The sequence below is a fragment of the Lutjanus erythropterus genome, chromosome 9 (genome assembly GCF_056507025.1).
Source record: "Lutjanus erythropterus isolate fLutEry1 chromosome 9, fLutEry1.hap2, whole genome shotgun sequence".
Taxonomy (NCBI): Eukaryota; Metazoa; Chordata; class Actinopteri; order Lutjaniformes; family Lutjanidae; genus Lutjanus; species Lutjanus erythropterus.
The window spans coordinates 27,653,457-27,668,259 of record NC_139325.1 but is presented as its reverse complement, the minus strand read 5'-3'; the positions used below and the strand labels follow the sequence as shown (position 1 = coordinate 27,668,259).

The following is a 14,803-nucleotide window of genomic DNA, read 5'->3' as shown; positions in this document are numbered from 1 at the left end:
GGTGGTCTGAATAACTCACTGTTGCTAGTCACTTAATTAGCACACATACTAATTAACATTGACCAGATACTGACAGATACAGTGGTTATATTTAATTTTTTCAGTGGTCCCTGCTCTTCATGGCCCAATTCAAATATCATCTCAACTGTTAATATTATTTTTAAAGTGAGGACCCATGGGGCACACCAGAGGGAGGAACTTTGCCTCTCTAGTGTGACCAGTCCTAGACACACCTGTGTAATAATCAACCTGTTTAATCAGCTTCTCAATATACCTGTCAGGTGGACGGATTATCTTGGCAAAGCAGAACTGCTCACTAACAGATTTTAACACATTTCTGAACAGAATTTGAGAGAGTGCACAAAGTGTAGCATTTATATTTATGTTAAAAACATTTGTCGTCTTCTTTTGATCTTGTTGCTGTCATGTGCAGAACATCCTCCTCTAATATCTAATCAAACCTCAACATAATTACTTATTCCACATCACGCTTCAGGGATACAGATGCTATCTGAACAATCATCTCTGCTAAATCAGGCCACGACACCTTTTATGAGTCATTTTACATTATTGAAATTGCTCACACAAACCAACAGGCTCACACAAACAATCGACTGTGCCAAGAAGAACATTTTCATTGTGAATATCGTCTGCGGTCCGTCTACAAGAGCTTCGCCGTGGCTCTCGGACGGGGCGTGAAAGAATGGGAACCTTGTATGCAGAACACTGCCCATTGTGCGAGGGAGAAACTGGAGGAATTTTTCCGGAACAGGCCCGCTCACAGCTTGCGCTTTGCTGTTTGCCTGTGACGCGCGTTGGTCCACCGCAAGCTAAGGCCCCCACTAAAATACTCAGAGGAGCAGATGGTCTTAAAACATGACTGCTCCCCCCTCCCACACATGGAGCGCTGAGCTGCGATGAGCACAGTGCACACACACACACACACACACACACACACACACACACACACACACACACACACTCATGCACATGAGATACAAACATAAACACGAAGACATGCCAATATCCAGTCACACAGTCTGTCCAAGGTTCTGCAGAGAGTGCTGGCATAAATAAGAGATTCAGACTGGACTTTGAGGAAATCAAATAAAATAAAAACATCTCTTAAAATATATACTTTGAAGCGTATGTAAGTGTAGTATTCAAGTGTTTTAGGGGACATTTTTACTATATTATGCATCTTTTATTTTATGCTGCTTTGATAATTACGATTTTTCTTAATCATCTCAGGTGTTTTAAGTAAACTCAAGATGTCAGGAGTGTTTTTCTTGGTGTTTGCATGGTTCTGTGGGCCTGTGTCTCACTCCCTGCCTTCAAGTTTGTACAGATGCTACATATTAGGGATGTTGCAATATACCGGTACTGACAGTAACCAGGACATCTTTTTTGTACCTAGACCTAGAAAAAGCAGTTTTTCTTGCAGCCAATCACCACAAGCGTTCTTCAATTTAATGTGACATGGAACAGACCCATTACCACAGCAGCTACAGTCCATACAGTCAAAAAGAAAAGGTATCAAATGAAATACTCAATTTGTATTGGTATTGCTTTAAAGGTACTTAACAAGGCATCTTAACAAGACCATCTGTTAGAAGACCGTGTGTTTCTAGTTGTTCTTAATGGCTGCCACCGGGTCGGATTCTCCTTGAAATCAGATGAAACAAGTCTGTGTTTACATTTTCACAGCCAAAGTTACAGTGAGTAGGATGTTAACAAGTTAAAAAGAGTCAGGAGGAGATTTCTATCCAGATAACTTTATTTTTAACAGAATATTTTGTGTGTAAATACTACATGTTTTGTCTACAGGGGTGTCCAAAATCAAGAAAATACGAAAGTTCCATGTTGTAACTTTAACAGTACACTTACATACATAATATTGTGTAGATAACCCCGCACCTCTTAAACATAGTGTATGCTCTTAAATCATTTCTGTGTCTTTCCTTTCCTGGCTTTATCTCCGTAATTCATTTGCCAAAAAAGAAACAAAATGCACAATAAACAAAGTTAAAACTGAATTTCTATAATATTGTGATAATACTGCCATCATGAATTGTTTTGGCCCTGATAACAGATAACTTGTGTGACAGCTTTACTACACTGTAAAGAAAAAATTGAGAAAACTCATTCAAATCAAGGAGACTGGCTTCACTACATGTTTAAGTTTTGAGTCACTTAAAAGAAGTTTTGCTAAACTATAATGTTTTGATGAGATAATTTACTTTTCTTCATTAAAGAAACAGCCCCCAAAAAACTCCATTTTAAAAGTTATTCACAGTGAGCTGTGAACCTGATTTGTCATTATCTGGGTGCTTCACAATTGTTTGCAATATTATCGAGACCAAGATGATCAAGATTCAAGGTTTTTTTTGTTTTTTTACAGTGTACATCTATTTTCCATGTTTCACTCTGCATTTTTCTGTTTGGTTTAATCATCAGCAGCTTTTTTTTTTCTATTTCAAGATAAGATCCACAGAGACGGATCATTTTGGGGTGTTTTACCACGAGCACATGAAGTGAGCATGACAATAGAGGAAGTGAGCCTCACTTGGCCGATCAGCAACATAACAAGAGACCAGGAGCTCATTTCCATCTTTTCTACCTGGCAAACCCGGGTCGACTCTGGCAATCCCCGGCCCAGTGGGCAGATGGTGAGCCACAGGCCTCCTCTCTCATTAGAGCGCTCTCGCTTCCGCTCTGAACAAAAGGGGGCGACAAACAGAGCCGTCACCTGTTCAGCCACACAGACAAATAAAGTGTGGGCCTCATCCCAGTGCTCCCTGAAACACTGCACTTGACTCACTGTCCTGAACAAGGAACATGAGTGTAAAGCCTCTGTCCTTCCATCACCACTGGTCTGATTTTGGATATGATTTGGACATTCTCTTCCTATTTTTCCTTTCTTTTTTCTCTTTTTTCTATTTGTATTATTATTTATTTTATTATCTTGTTTTAGTTTGTTTATTGTTTTGTATTATCACATTATTTTATTTTTTATTTATTTTATCTTATTTTTCCATCTATTTAGTGGTAAGTTTAAGAGGTTTGTGGATGCTAAATATTTTGATGGTTGAGGATTTTAAATGAGTGAGCATTTGCATGTGACTTTAGACACACCTCCATCACAGCTGTGGTCTATCGTGCAACTATAGGCTGTTTTAAAAACCTATGTCACTTTATGGTTGCTGCGTCCTGAGAAAGGTCCTTGTGTCCAGTGCAGAGTTAGAAAGTGTTTGTCTTTGTACTGATTTTGGATGCATTAATGAAAAAAAATAATGTTTGGCCTGATGAGAGGCGAGATGCATTTACTGTTAAATTACAAAGGTTTGAAAAATGCCCTAATTCTTACACTTAAAGCCTAATTGGATGGAGAAACTTGCAATACACGTCCACTGATTCTTAAAAAATACGTTAATTGGCCTGAGAGGGGAGCTACTGTATAATTAAAGGTCAAAATCTAAAACTCAAATGTGTCACCACTGATGTGCTTTAGCCTAACCTGCAGAGATTATGCTTTGTGGCACTCTGAAACAGTTCAAAATTCACCAGTTCTATTCATTACTATGAATTAAAATTAGACTACACCACCACCACTTTGATTTTTGTAAAATACTTCTTGTTTGTTTCCCTTTTTTCTCTATAAGCCTAAACCTATTTGCTTCTGAGAGATTTGTTTAAGAAAACACATCTCTCACTCGTTGAAATAATACAGACCGCTGTTAAATTACTTGTAAAGCTGTTTTGGTTGGCTGTGTAATCGGAGGCTCTTCTACCTGGCATCAGATGTCTGTTTGGATGTGGTAACACGCTCTGGCAATTACAAGAACGGCTCAGCGCTAATGGCACAGGCAGCGAAATCCGTCCAGTAATAATTGGCAGGGCTTTTAGCAACCCCTGCGAACACCGAACAACACACACAGAGAACACACACACTCACTCACTCACTCGTGCGTGCACGCTTACACATCAACACTCAAGCACACATTCATTCAGCCACACACACACTTGCTCATTACCTAACTCAGTCTAACTTGTGACTCATCCAACTCTCAATCTTTTCACTCATCACATCAACGCTCACGCAAACAAGTGCACAGTCACCCTGACTGTAGGTGTTTGACCTTAAAGAACAAAAATAACAAAAAGATTAGATAGATAGATAGATAGATAGATAGATAGATAGATAGACAGACAGACAGACAGACAGACAGACAGACAGATAGACAGATAGACAGATAGATAGATAGATAGATAGATAGATAGATAGATAGATAGATCTCAGCCTTCCTAAAAAAATCAATTGATGGGCTGCGCATTTGATCAAAATTGTGCAATGTCCAAATCGTAGAAGTTGTAATTTTTTGATGAAGAAAAAATGTGACAAAGCAGCGTAGTAATGAGGTGCTGTAGTGCTGCAGAGTGGCCCTGGCCTACAAATCTTGCTGTCCAGAAGATGGAAGAAAACATGTTTGTTTGGTACAGACCACACAAACCTCATGATTTTAATAGCTTTTTTTCAGCAAAATTTATCATTGTATCAATACCATTGGGCCCTCGAGGATATGAATAAATACAAAAGCATGATTAGAATTAGAGTCATTGGTTCTCATCGATGGTTTCAAATTAGATTCGTTCCTCCATTTCTCTTCCCCTATCTGCATAAATCTACATCCTCTTGCCTCTTTCTTGCTAAAAAAAACTCCAATTCCAAAAGCTCCCAAAGGCATAGAAAGACAACAAATTAAAAATAAATGCTGCCGCTCACCTGTGTAGGTGACTGTGGCCGCGCTCCAAGCGTTCAGCAGCTCCTGTACGAGCAGCTCCAGCAGCCTTCCCTCTGACACTCACATGCAAAGCGTCACACCAGCCCGTTGCCAGCAAGACCTCTCGCCACTCTCTGTACCAAGCCCCAACGGTGGGGAATAAACTGCCCTCCCCACCGCCACCACCACCACCATCATCACCATCGCCATCACCCCTCCCATATGAAAATCAGCCCTTCAGTGTAGCAGCATTGTTCTGAGGCTTCGCCCCAAGCCTCAGCCATTCATAAATACACACAGGGCCACAAAGGGCCACACTGTTCCCCCCTCGTCCCAACAAATATGGGTGAGGCTTTGAGCTCCGAGGCCTTCTTCTATCCAACACTGCCAGTTGGTTTACGCTGGACGGAACTGAGCATATTTGATCATTTTGGATTGATGGCGAGCACATCCACATATTTTTTTTTCTTGTTGTTTTCGAGGTCAGCGCAGCAGAAGGCAGGAAGTGAGTTTGGGAGGGGGAGATGCAGATGGTGGGGAGGGGTAGGACCAATATGAGGGAACGTAGTGAAGAAGCCCAAATGGTTGTGTGTGTCACTGTTTGAAGCTTAAAAACCCGAAGTGAACGCTTCAGAAGCTGGAGAAACTAAAGAAGCAGAGCAGCGTTTTTGCACGTTTCACCCAGTGACCACAAATCTGCTGTTTAGTGAGTCGTGGTTAATATTTTAGGTGTTTTCTGCCACCTTCCTGGTAGCTACACATCTCCAATCATTTCACTACCAAAGCAAACTCACACTGAAAGTCACGTGAGCCTCTAGGAAAAAATCATGACCCTATCACTCAAGATAATCCACAGACTAAGAATTACTTTCTTTCTGCAGCAGAATCTACGGGAACTACTTTCTTTTCTACTAGAAAGAAAGTAGTTTCTACGTGAACCTTTTCATGTGTGAAGATTGTTTTGAGTAACCAGGTCACGATTCTTGGAAAGAGATGCTGGTTTTGAATTCTTCAAAGGCAACCAACTGCCGGCCTGAAGTCTGAGACATTTACCTAAATAAAATTTTAATTGCCATAATATTGGCAGAAGCTCATTGTGAATTCTTTGGTGCACTTTTCAACACAAAAATACTTGGTTGCAGTTTCATACTGGTATTTCAATATCTAGTGAACATCAGTACTACGGTAGTTATTGTTCATAATTACCTGATAATAGTAGGGACAAAGATGGAACTAGAATTAATTTTTTATTCTAAGTGTGAAGTGCAGTCAGCACTGCCACTGTAACAAATGAGAGTTTGATCCACTGATCCATACTTTTCTTATAAAAAGCAAATAATATGACTTCAAACCTTTACTAGTGGGCATCGTAAATACATTTAAATTATTCAGTCTGACCACAAGTAGAGTTAACATACAGTATATCCCTGGTGGGGATAAAATATGAATGACCACGGGGGGGGGTATCAGAAGCAGAGAGGTGGAAATCCTTCCCATTCCCATTACCCTCAGCAATTCTCACTCAAGAGATGGAAGAGATTCCCAAGTTACATGTCACTGCACAGCACAAAGATGGGTTCATGGTTGCAGAGTTGATTGTTGATTGTTTGACCAAGTCATTGTTTTGCAAGTCACAGGTAAGTCTCAGGTCTTTGCACCTAAGTCCCAAGTCCTAAACTTTGAGATTTGAGTTCTAGACAAGTAATAATGTGCTCTTCAACTCTTCTTAAGTAACACACTTTGTAATCTTTGGGCTACAGAGAAAGTATCAAGTCAAGTCAAAAGGTTCAAGTGAAGTTATGAGTCATTGGTGTTAAAGTCAAGTCAAGTTGCTCATCTTTATGGTTTTTGTCAAGTTGAATCTAAGGTCTGTATTGTGGGTTATATCAGAGGTTCCGCAGTCGTAATTACAATTAAGATGTTGACATGAACGGTATTTATTACTTATTCAAGATAACTCGCATTTACAGTAACTCTGATGTGACATGAAAGCAGCATTAGTGCTAATGTAGTTAACACACAACTACAAAATGTCAATCAGAAGCTTTAGTACAAGATCATTTCTATCAGACCTCTATTTTAAAACAATATAAGTGGAACCCTGTTACTTAAACACTGCCAAAACCTTTGATTTGTAAATGGTTTGTAAAGCAGGGGAAAATTTAACCTTCTTCTTCATTACCTTCCACTTCAGTTGTTGCTGTGTGGTGATGCCAGCATTACTACACAGGTGTGGAAATGTCTGGAAAATTAAAAGAATTTCATAATCCTAAAAAGTTGTTTGAATCATAAAGAAATAAAATAGACTGTTGTTCAGTTCCAAAGTACATAAATGTTTTATGTAACTGTGATATATTGTAATGCACGTGTAATGACAGCACATTCACAGACTGAATGTGGACAAACTTAAGATATTGTTGAAGTTGCACTTATTTGTCTTAAAGGAACAGTTCACTTCAAAATCAAAGCTACATATGGTTCCTCTGGCCTGTAGTGCTATTTACCCATCTACATGGTTTTGGTGTGAGTTTCAGAGTTTTGGAGATATCAGCCGTACATATATCAACCTTCTCTCCAATATAATGGGACTAACTTTCCAACACTTGATGTTTCTTCCACTAGAAAGAAAGTAATTCTTACATGAAATGGCTCACAACAAGGTCTGTGGATTATCTTGAGTAATAGGGTGATGATTTTTCTGAAAGAGACACTGGTTTTGATTTTTTCAAATGTATCTTTTGGTGCTTTGAGCACCACAAGCTGAGTACCATTTAGTTTCATTATATTGGAAAACTCAGCAACGCACACCCAAACTATCTAGATGGATAAATAGCACTACAGGGCAGGGGAAAGAAATATGTAATTTTGATATTGAGGGGTGAGCTGTCCCTGTAAGTTAATGAGAAAAGACTAGTTGATCATTTTGACTCAATCAACTCTCAGTGTGATTAGGTTTGGTCATGAAATGATTGGAAACATGTGGCTGCCTGGAAGGTGGGAGAAGAACACATCTAAAATATTAACCACGACTCACTGAACAGCAAAAACGCTGCTCTGCTTCTTTAGTTTCTCCAGCTTCTGAAGTGTTCCAGTTTTGAATTTCAAATGTATTTTTGGTGCTGTGAGCACCACGAACCGAGTGCCATTTAGTCCCATTATAATGGAGAGGAGGCAGACATCTCTACAGCCAATAACTCCAAAACTCTGCAACTCACACCCAAACTATCTGGATGGATAAATGGTGCAAAAGGCCAGATGAAGGAAATATGTATTTTTGATTTTGAGATTAACCTTCCCTTTAAAGATATTGAATACTGTGCAAAAAATATTGTCAGTCAGGAGCTTCAGAAATAATCTGCATCAGACTTCTATCTTAACACAATATTGTCATACGCTGTTGCTAAGGCACTGCCAAAAATTTTGATTTTTAAATGGTCTGTAAGACAGGGGATGGGTTGTGTTGTGATGCCAGCATTACTAAACAGGAGTGGAAATGTCTTCAAAATTAAGAAAATTTCAGTATCTTGACAAGTTGTTTAATCATAACAAAGTAAAATACTATATTATTGTTCAATTCTGAAATACATAAATGTTTTGTGCAACTGTGATATATTGTAGTTGCAGATGTAATGACAGTAGACTGAATGAGGAAAACCGTGGCTTGTGGTGCTATTTATCTATCCAGATTTTTTTTGGTGTGAGTTGTAGAGTTTTAGAGATATCGGTCATAGGGATGTCTGCCTTTTGTCCAGTATTATGGAACAGTTCTACATGAAAGTGCTCTTAAAAAGGTCTGTGGTTTATCTTGAGTAACCGGGTTATGATTTTAGGAAACGGACACTGATTTTGAATTTTTCAAATGTATTTTTTTCATGGTGCTTCGAGCACCGCAGGCTGAGTCCATCTTGTCCCATTATACTGGAGAGAAAGCAGACATCTCCATGGCTGATATCTCCAAAACTCTGCAACTCAGTCCAGAAAAATCTAGAACGATAAATGACATCACAGGATGGGGGAAACACATGTATTGTTGATTTTAGGGTGAACCGTCCCTTAAATTGTGAACAGTTTCAGAATGTACTTTTACTTCTTATCACTAATCATGTAATGGTTTTACTGGTCCATTTGTGGTCAGATCTAGTCAACTTAGTCTTACTCTTAATGCTACTTTTGTCATTTGCACTAATATTACTGGGACACTGTGCTTCATGACACCTTACTACACAGCTGGAGCTGGCACACAAGAGCTGTGTATGAGCACATCTCTACTGTCTCGCTGACTGAAGACACTACAGACTCCTTGATGTCCTTGAACCACACAGTGAACTGAGGTCACTCTGAATCTGTATTTAAACACATTGATTTTGTTTTCTTTTTCTACGATCTGTGCAATAGTTCCTCTTTGCAGCCTTTCAGCAACGATAATCTAAAGGTAATCTGCTTAATTTAAGTTATTACACTGTTTTTGTTCTTCTAAAGTCTGTTTTAAAGGTCTATTGTAGTATTACGACAACTGTACATCACATTAGGAAATAAGCCTGTATGAAGCTGCCAGCTCATCCTTCCTCTTACTACCATTAATAAAAACCCATTATTAAGCCTAAATGTGGCATTAAGAGTGTTCACACAGTTGCATGGTGCTGTGACCGTGTCATGAAACCCCAAGACTTGTTAACGCACCCCCTCCCTCCTCCTGACACAGGAGCCATTGTCTCTCGAGGCCTTCTGGGACAGAACAGCTCAGCTCGAGCCTGACACCGCACAACACTGGGAAGTCGATGTGCACAGATAATTGTCTTTTAATCACAACAATCCCCTTTTCTCTGGCCTCGCTTGATTGTTTCTGTCTCTTGTTCGACCTTTCTCTCTCGGTTGTAACTCTTGTGGCTTTTAGCGAGTTCGACCGGCCACATCGATCTTGTGAGCTGAGGCTTTTGTGATGGAAACGGGGCTGAAACTACGAATGATGGGTCCCATACAAGACGGGACTTACCTAAAAGGGGCAAACTGCTGTTATCAAATATATTTAAACTAGAAAAGTGCAGTCAGTAGAGTGCAGATCTCCTCCAGGTAACAGATGGTGAAGCACCTACTGCAGTGCCACAACAATTGCCTGATGCAACCAGCGGAGATTAAGTTTGTTGTATAGTATAGTGTATGTGTTTTCTTACATAGGTGTATGCAAAGTTTTAAATAAAGTTTTTTATATAGTATAGCCTAACTTTAAGATGCATAGAATAAGCATCTTGGGTTCAGCTAACTGAATAAACTTAAAGAAATAATAAATGGTACGATAACTTCATACTTCTCTATTCAAACATTTTTATTTATTTAGGACATAACAAGCAACCAGGCAGCTTTACAGCAATATAATAAATATTGGAACAGGGTGAGAATTGCTGCTTCTGGTCAGACTGAATAAATCAGATGTATTTACTACACTCATCAGTAGATGCTGCAAGTCAATAAGCCATACGAGCTATTTTAACAAGAAGTTGTGGACTCTCCTGAGGGGAAAGTCACTGCCATTATCAAGTTAATTGTTACTATAAGCAATAATAACTAGCTTACTATTGACATCCACTAGCTATCAAAAATTAATACCTGTATGAGATGACCGCAATGCATTTTGGTGCCAAAAAGTGTGAAGACAAGGTCACAATATGCCTAAATTATTATTTTTTTAAGTTATGTTTTGGGGCTTTTCTTCTCTTTATTTGAAAGGACAGCTGAAGAGGAGACAGGAAAGGGGGGTGAAGAGAGAGAGGATGACAAGCAGCAAAGGGCCACAGATGGCAGTCGAACCAGCGGCCGCTGCATGGAGCGGACGCTCTACCAACTGAGCTAAACAGCTGCTCCAACAGTTGATTTTTTTTAACAAATCACACACTGTGTAGGAATTTTTGGAGAAACTCACAAAAGCTGAAATTCTAAATAATTTACTCTTAATATTTCCTATTCATAGATCAGAGCCCGCAGGTCCCAGTGGAAGTTGTGGCTTTTCAGAAGGTTAATCTTTTGGCGTGGAGCTGATTAGATCGCACCCAGAAAGTGAATTAAATTCCAATAAGTAACCACTATCATGTTCAACTTGCCATGTTTATAATGAACCAAATTTCATGAAAATCGGTTGAGCATTAAGCAGGCTATAGTTGATTTTGTAGTAAAGTTTGTATCTCTTAGTACATGTTGTATTTGTTTACTAGCAGATCTTAACCTCTCCAATATGGCGGCCATGCAGACACAAAGCAGCGGCATAGAGAAGGTCCCACTTTACTACATGACACAGCAACTTCACTGCATGACAAGCCCCGCTGAGATCTTTCCTAACCCTGCCCAAGTAGTTTTGGTGCCTAATACTATCACTAGATAGTTTGGAGACCTAATGTACCAGAGCCACGCTCAGTCTGGAAGCAGTGTGCACTGTTTTGCTGAGATTTCCACATGGAACGACATCTTTCCTTGAAATGGTGTGCAACAGGCTATATTGCACATTAAAAAGACGCACTTGCATTGCTACACAAAAGGGTGATCAACACACCACAGTTTATGTTTAAATAAATATTTTTCTATGTTTTGTCAGAGCTGGTAGCAGTGGTGGCGGGATGTCGCTGTTGTGTGGTTCATCAAAGACGCTAGCAAAGCCAATACATTTTTAAAAAAAGCAGGGCAGAAGCATAGAGGTCGGACCAGAAAAGTACACACTTTTACTTTTGTTACAGCTAAAGAAAAAAACAACAGTTCTGGACTTTAAATATCTTTGCAATTCAAATAAACTGCCAGAAGTCTACCCAAAAGTGGCTGCTGTTGTTAGCGCGGCATCACTGTGATTTGGTCTGTGAAAGATAAGAAAATCTTTCAAAAGCTGAGGACACCCAACCACACATTAATTTTAATTGTAATTTTAATTGTTTTGGCTGATTAGACCTCTTCTCATGGCTGTGTGAGCACGTACAGTTTGGGCTTTTTCGGCTGCTCCCTCACTCTGCAGTGTGATTTGTTGTACCTGTTAGACTTCAGCAAATTACATCTTCATCATTCTTATCCTGTGACACGACATAATGCAAACAAAGCTCCGCCTCCGATATGTCATCATCAAGAATACACTGAAACACCTGTGTGGGTATTCAGGATGACATGTCTCAAAAATTCATTGCAAGTAGCTCTGTGTACTTTAGTTTAATGGGTTGAGAAACATTTACCTGCTACTCTTACTGTATCTTAACCAAAACCTGTTTCAACACAAAGCAGCTTGATAAAAAGATGAAAATATTACAACAACTCTGAGAGTCAAACACACCAGAATCCACTTAGTGTAAAACCACACACACACACAGACATGCTTTTACAGTATTACGGTGTAGACATTGAGGGTGGTGTGGGGGAGAGAGGGCATGTGGGTGGGTGAGGAGGTTGCTGGGATTGTGCTGGACAGAGACGGGTAACAGAACAACACACTGAGAATGGATCCATTGTCCCTCCATCCACTTTACTGGACAGAGGCAGTGGATCACCGCCATTTGCAAAACTGCTAGAAATGATTGCATTTAATGTTTTTCATCGCTGCACCTAGAATGTGTTTACCTAAATCATTTTAGATTGTGGCCATTGATTGGACATGTAGAAACAGATGGAAACAACAACAGGCTTAAAACCTACTGGAAATGCAATGTGCATGCAACTTAAGTATTTTAATTATGAGGTTTGTCCGATTTGGTTGAAAAGAACAGTGAAATATTTTAATTTGAAAGTCAGTGTCTCAAGTTAAAGCTTGAGACATACATAAACAAACAAAACCATCAGTGAGAAGATGGTTATTTCTATATAGTAATTCTAAATGCCTTACAACAGGTCCAATTCACAGCGAAACTATTAACTGCACGCAGCATTTTTCAGCTTTCCCATGCTCAGAAAGTTTCTAGTACTTTAGTCAGCTAAAAGAATGGTGTTACACTTTGTGGTTATGGTTGATTCTGGCACAGGGTCAGCAAAGATTAAAAGTGACAGAACACAGTCAAAAACATGAGCCAGCCTTGATCATTCGACAGATGGAGAGAATTGTGGAATTTAATAGGATTCAAAACCGACCCTGAATGGCTGCATGCAGCCGTACGTCACAGTTCCCTTTGGGTGAAAACAAGAGCTTGGTGTCCAAGAGTCCATGGTGGACATTACTGTAATATAACTGGCTCATAATATAAAATTTTATGCTGACCTCGCTACCAAGCTATATCTTGCTGTTGGCTTATTATCAACGTTCATATGTTGATGGCAATCCAGCGATCATGTGACCTCATTACTGTCATCACCGCTGTTTTTATTTTGAAGGGTCAATCTTATGCTGAGATCGGTGTTTTTATTTTATTACACAGGATCAGCACTATCACACACAAGTCAGGAGCGCAGCCTCTGATTGGTCGACAGGCTCAACCCAAGGCATCTTGGGATTGCCAGTGGACAGCTAAGAACACGCTAACGACAACATCTGTTTTCATAACTGAAAAATGGATAAATAACTACAGATGCTCATGCATTCTGCCAAACAGTATTTGAAAATTAGTCACTTCTGAAACAGGTGCAGCACGAGCCAGATCAAGAGCTTTACGACATGAGGGTACTACCGCTTTTGTCCACAGGGGGCTGCCAGAATCAACACAAAATAAAAGTTTTGTTCAATAACTTTAAATTCCGAAGTCAACACTCAAATATCAACAAGAACTCCGAAATCCAATTTAAGGAATTCTGGAAAGATCCCAGATTAAATATGAGACTCAATAAAAACAATGAACTGGTCATTTCTTTCCTATCAGGATAAAGCTGATATTGTACTCACTTATCATGTTCACCATGTTGTATACCACTGAATATCTCAATGAGGGATTATTGACCCCAGTTCAGGCCCTGACATGCTGCTGTCCCTGTGCTACATGGGATTTCTATTCCCAAAGGTGCAACTAATCTCAAATTTGTCCTACTTGGCCTAATATTGCACTCCAACTGTTATTGTGCAGCTTGGACTTGGAGGATGTTTGATATGCAGGTCATTTAAAAAAAAAAAAAGTTCTAGCTCCTTCCATTAAAGACATTGAAATTATGGCAGCTATATTTATTGTTTATATCATATACATTTTATTGTATACATTGTTCCTTTTTTAATATCTCCTCTTGTTTACATTGCTCCTATCTTTTATATTCCCCTTTTATTTATATTGTTCCTATTCTTCTATATCTCCTCTTGTTCATATTGCTCTTTATATTGCTTTCTAACTTGGTTATTATTTATTGTTTTTTATTAATGCTTCTGTGTATGTTTCCTATCCACTTTGCTGCTGTAACACTGCAAATTTGGCTGTTTGGGACTAATAAAGGATTATCCCATTTTCTCTTATCTTATCTTTATGGTAATCTCAAAATCTATCACTATTTGTCTTCTTGTTTCTGTGTATTAATGTTATTTCCTCAGTAATTTGTCCAATGACTCTAAAACACTAAAATTGAAAAGCCAGACACAATAGACATCTAAAGCAATGAGAGCAATGACAGCCACAGAATAGCAGTTAACAGGGATGCAATGGGAAAAAATGTTGAACATAATAATTAGGTGCTATTTTGTCATGGCCAGAACAATATGAAACACAGTCTTTGTTTGTTTTTTGGAAAAAAAAATAAGAAAAACATGAGTTTGTTGAGTCACCAGTCTTGGAAAGAAAAATACATACTGCATGGTTATGAAACATAAAAAACAGCACATTCATGATTTTCTGTGATCATCCTCAGCTGTAACCCATAACGTGTCAAGACACTGGATATGGATATACTATAATAATAAAAACTAAGTGTAAAAGAGCTATTAACTCTTTACTATGACAACAATAATCAACTCACAGCCGTTCTGTTGCAAAGAAAATATTTAAAAATGTAAACACAAGAGAGCAGATAAAGAGTTATGACTCAGAGAAGCAAAGACCAGCAGGGTGTCCAGGATTTGCATACGAGGAAAATCCATCAGTAATGAAAAATAA

The 14,803-nt window shown here is 39.0% G+C and overlaps 1 protein-coding gene across 3 annotated transcripts in view; it reads right to left on the bottom strand.

Annotated features, from left to right (window-relative positions):
• mag (myelin associated glycoprotein) overlaps positions 1-4,914 on the bottom strand; it is a 35,748-nt gene extending 30,834 nt beyond the window's left edge. For all 3 annotated transcript variants that reach the window (XM_084726997.1, XM_084726998.1, XM_084726999.1), the window contains exon 1: positions 4,784-4,914. The gene's annotated coding sequence lies outside the window, so the exon portion shown is untranslated. The remainder of the gene's footprint in view (positions 1-4,783) is intronic.
• Between the last annotated feature and the right edge of the window lie 9,889 nt (positions 4,915-14,803).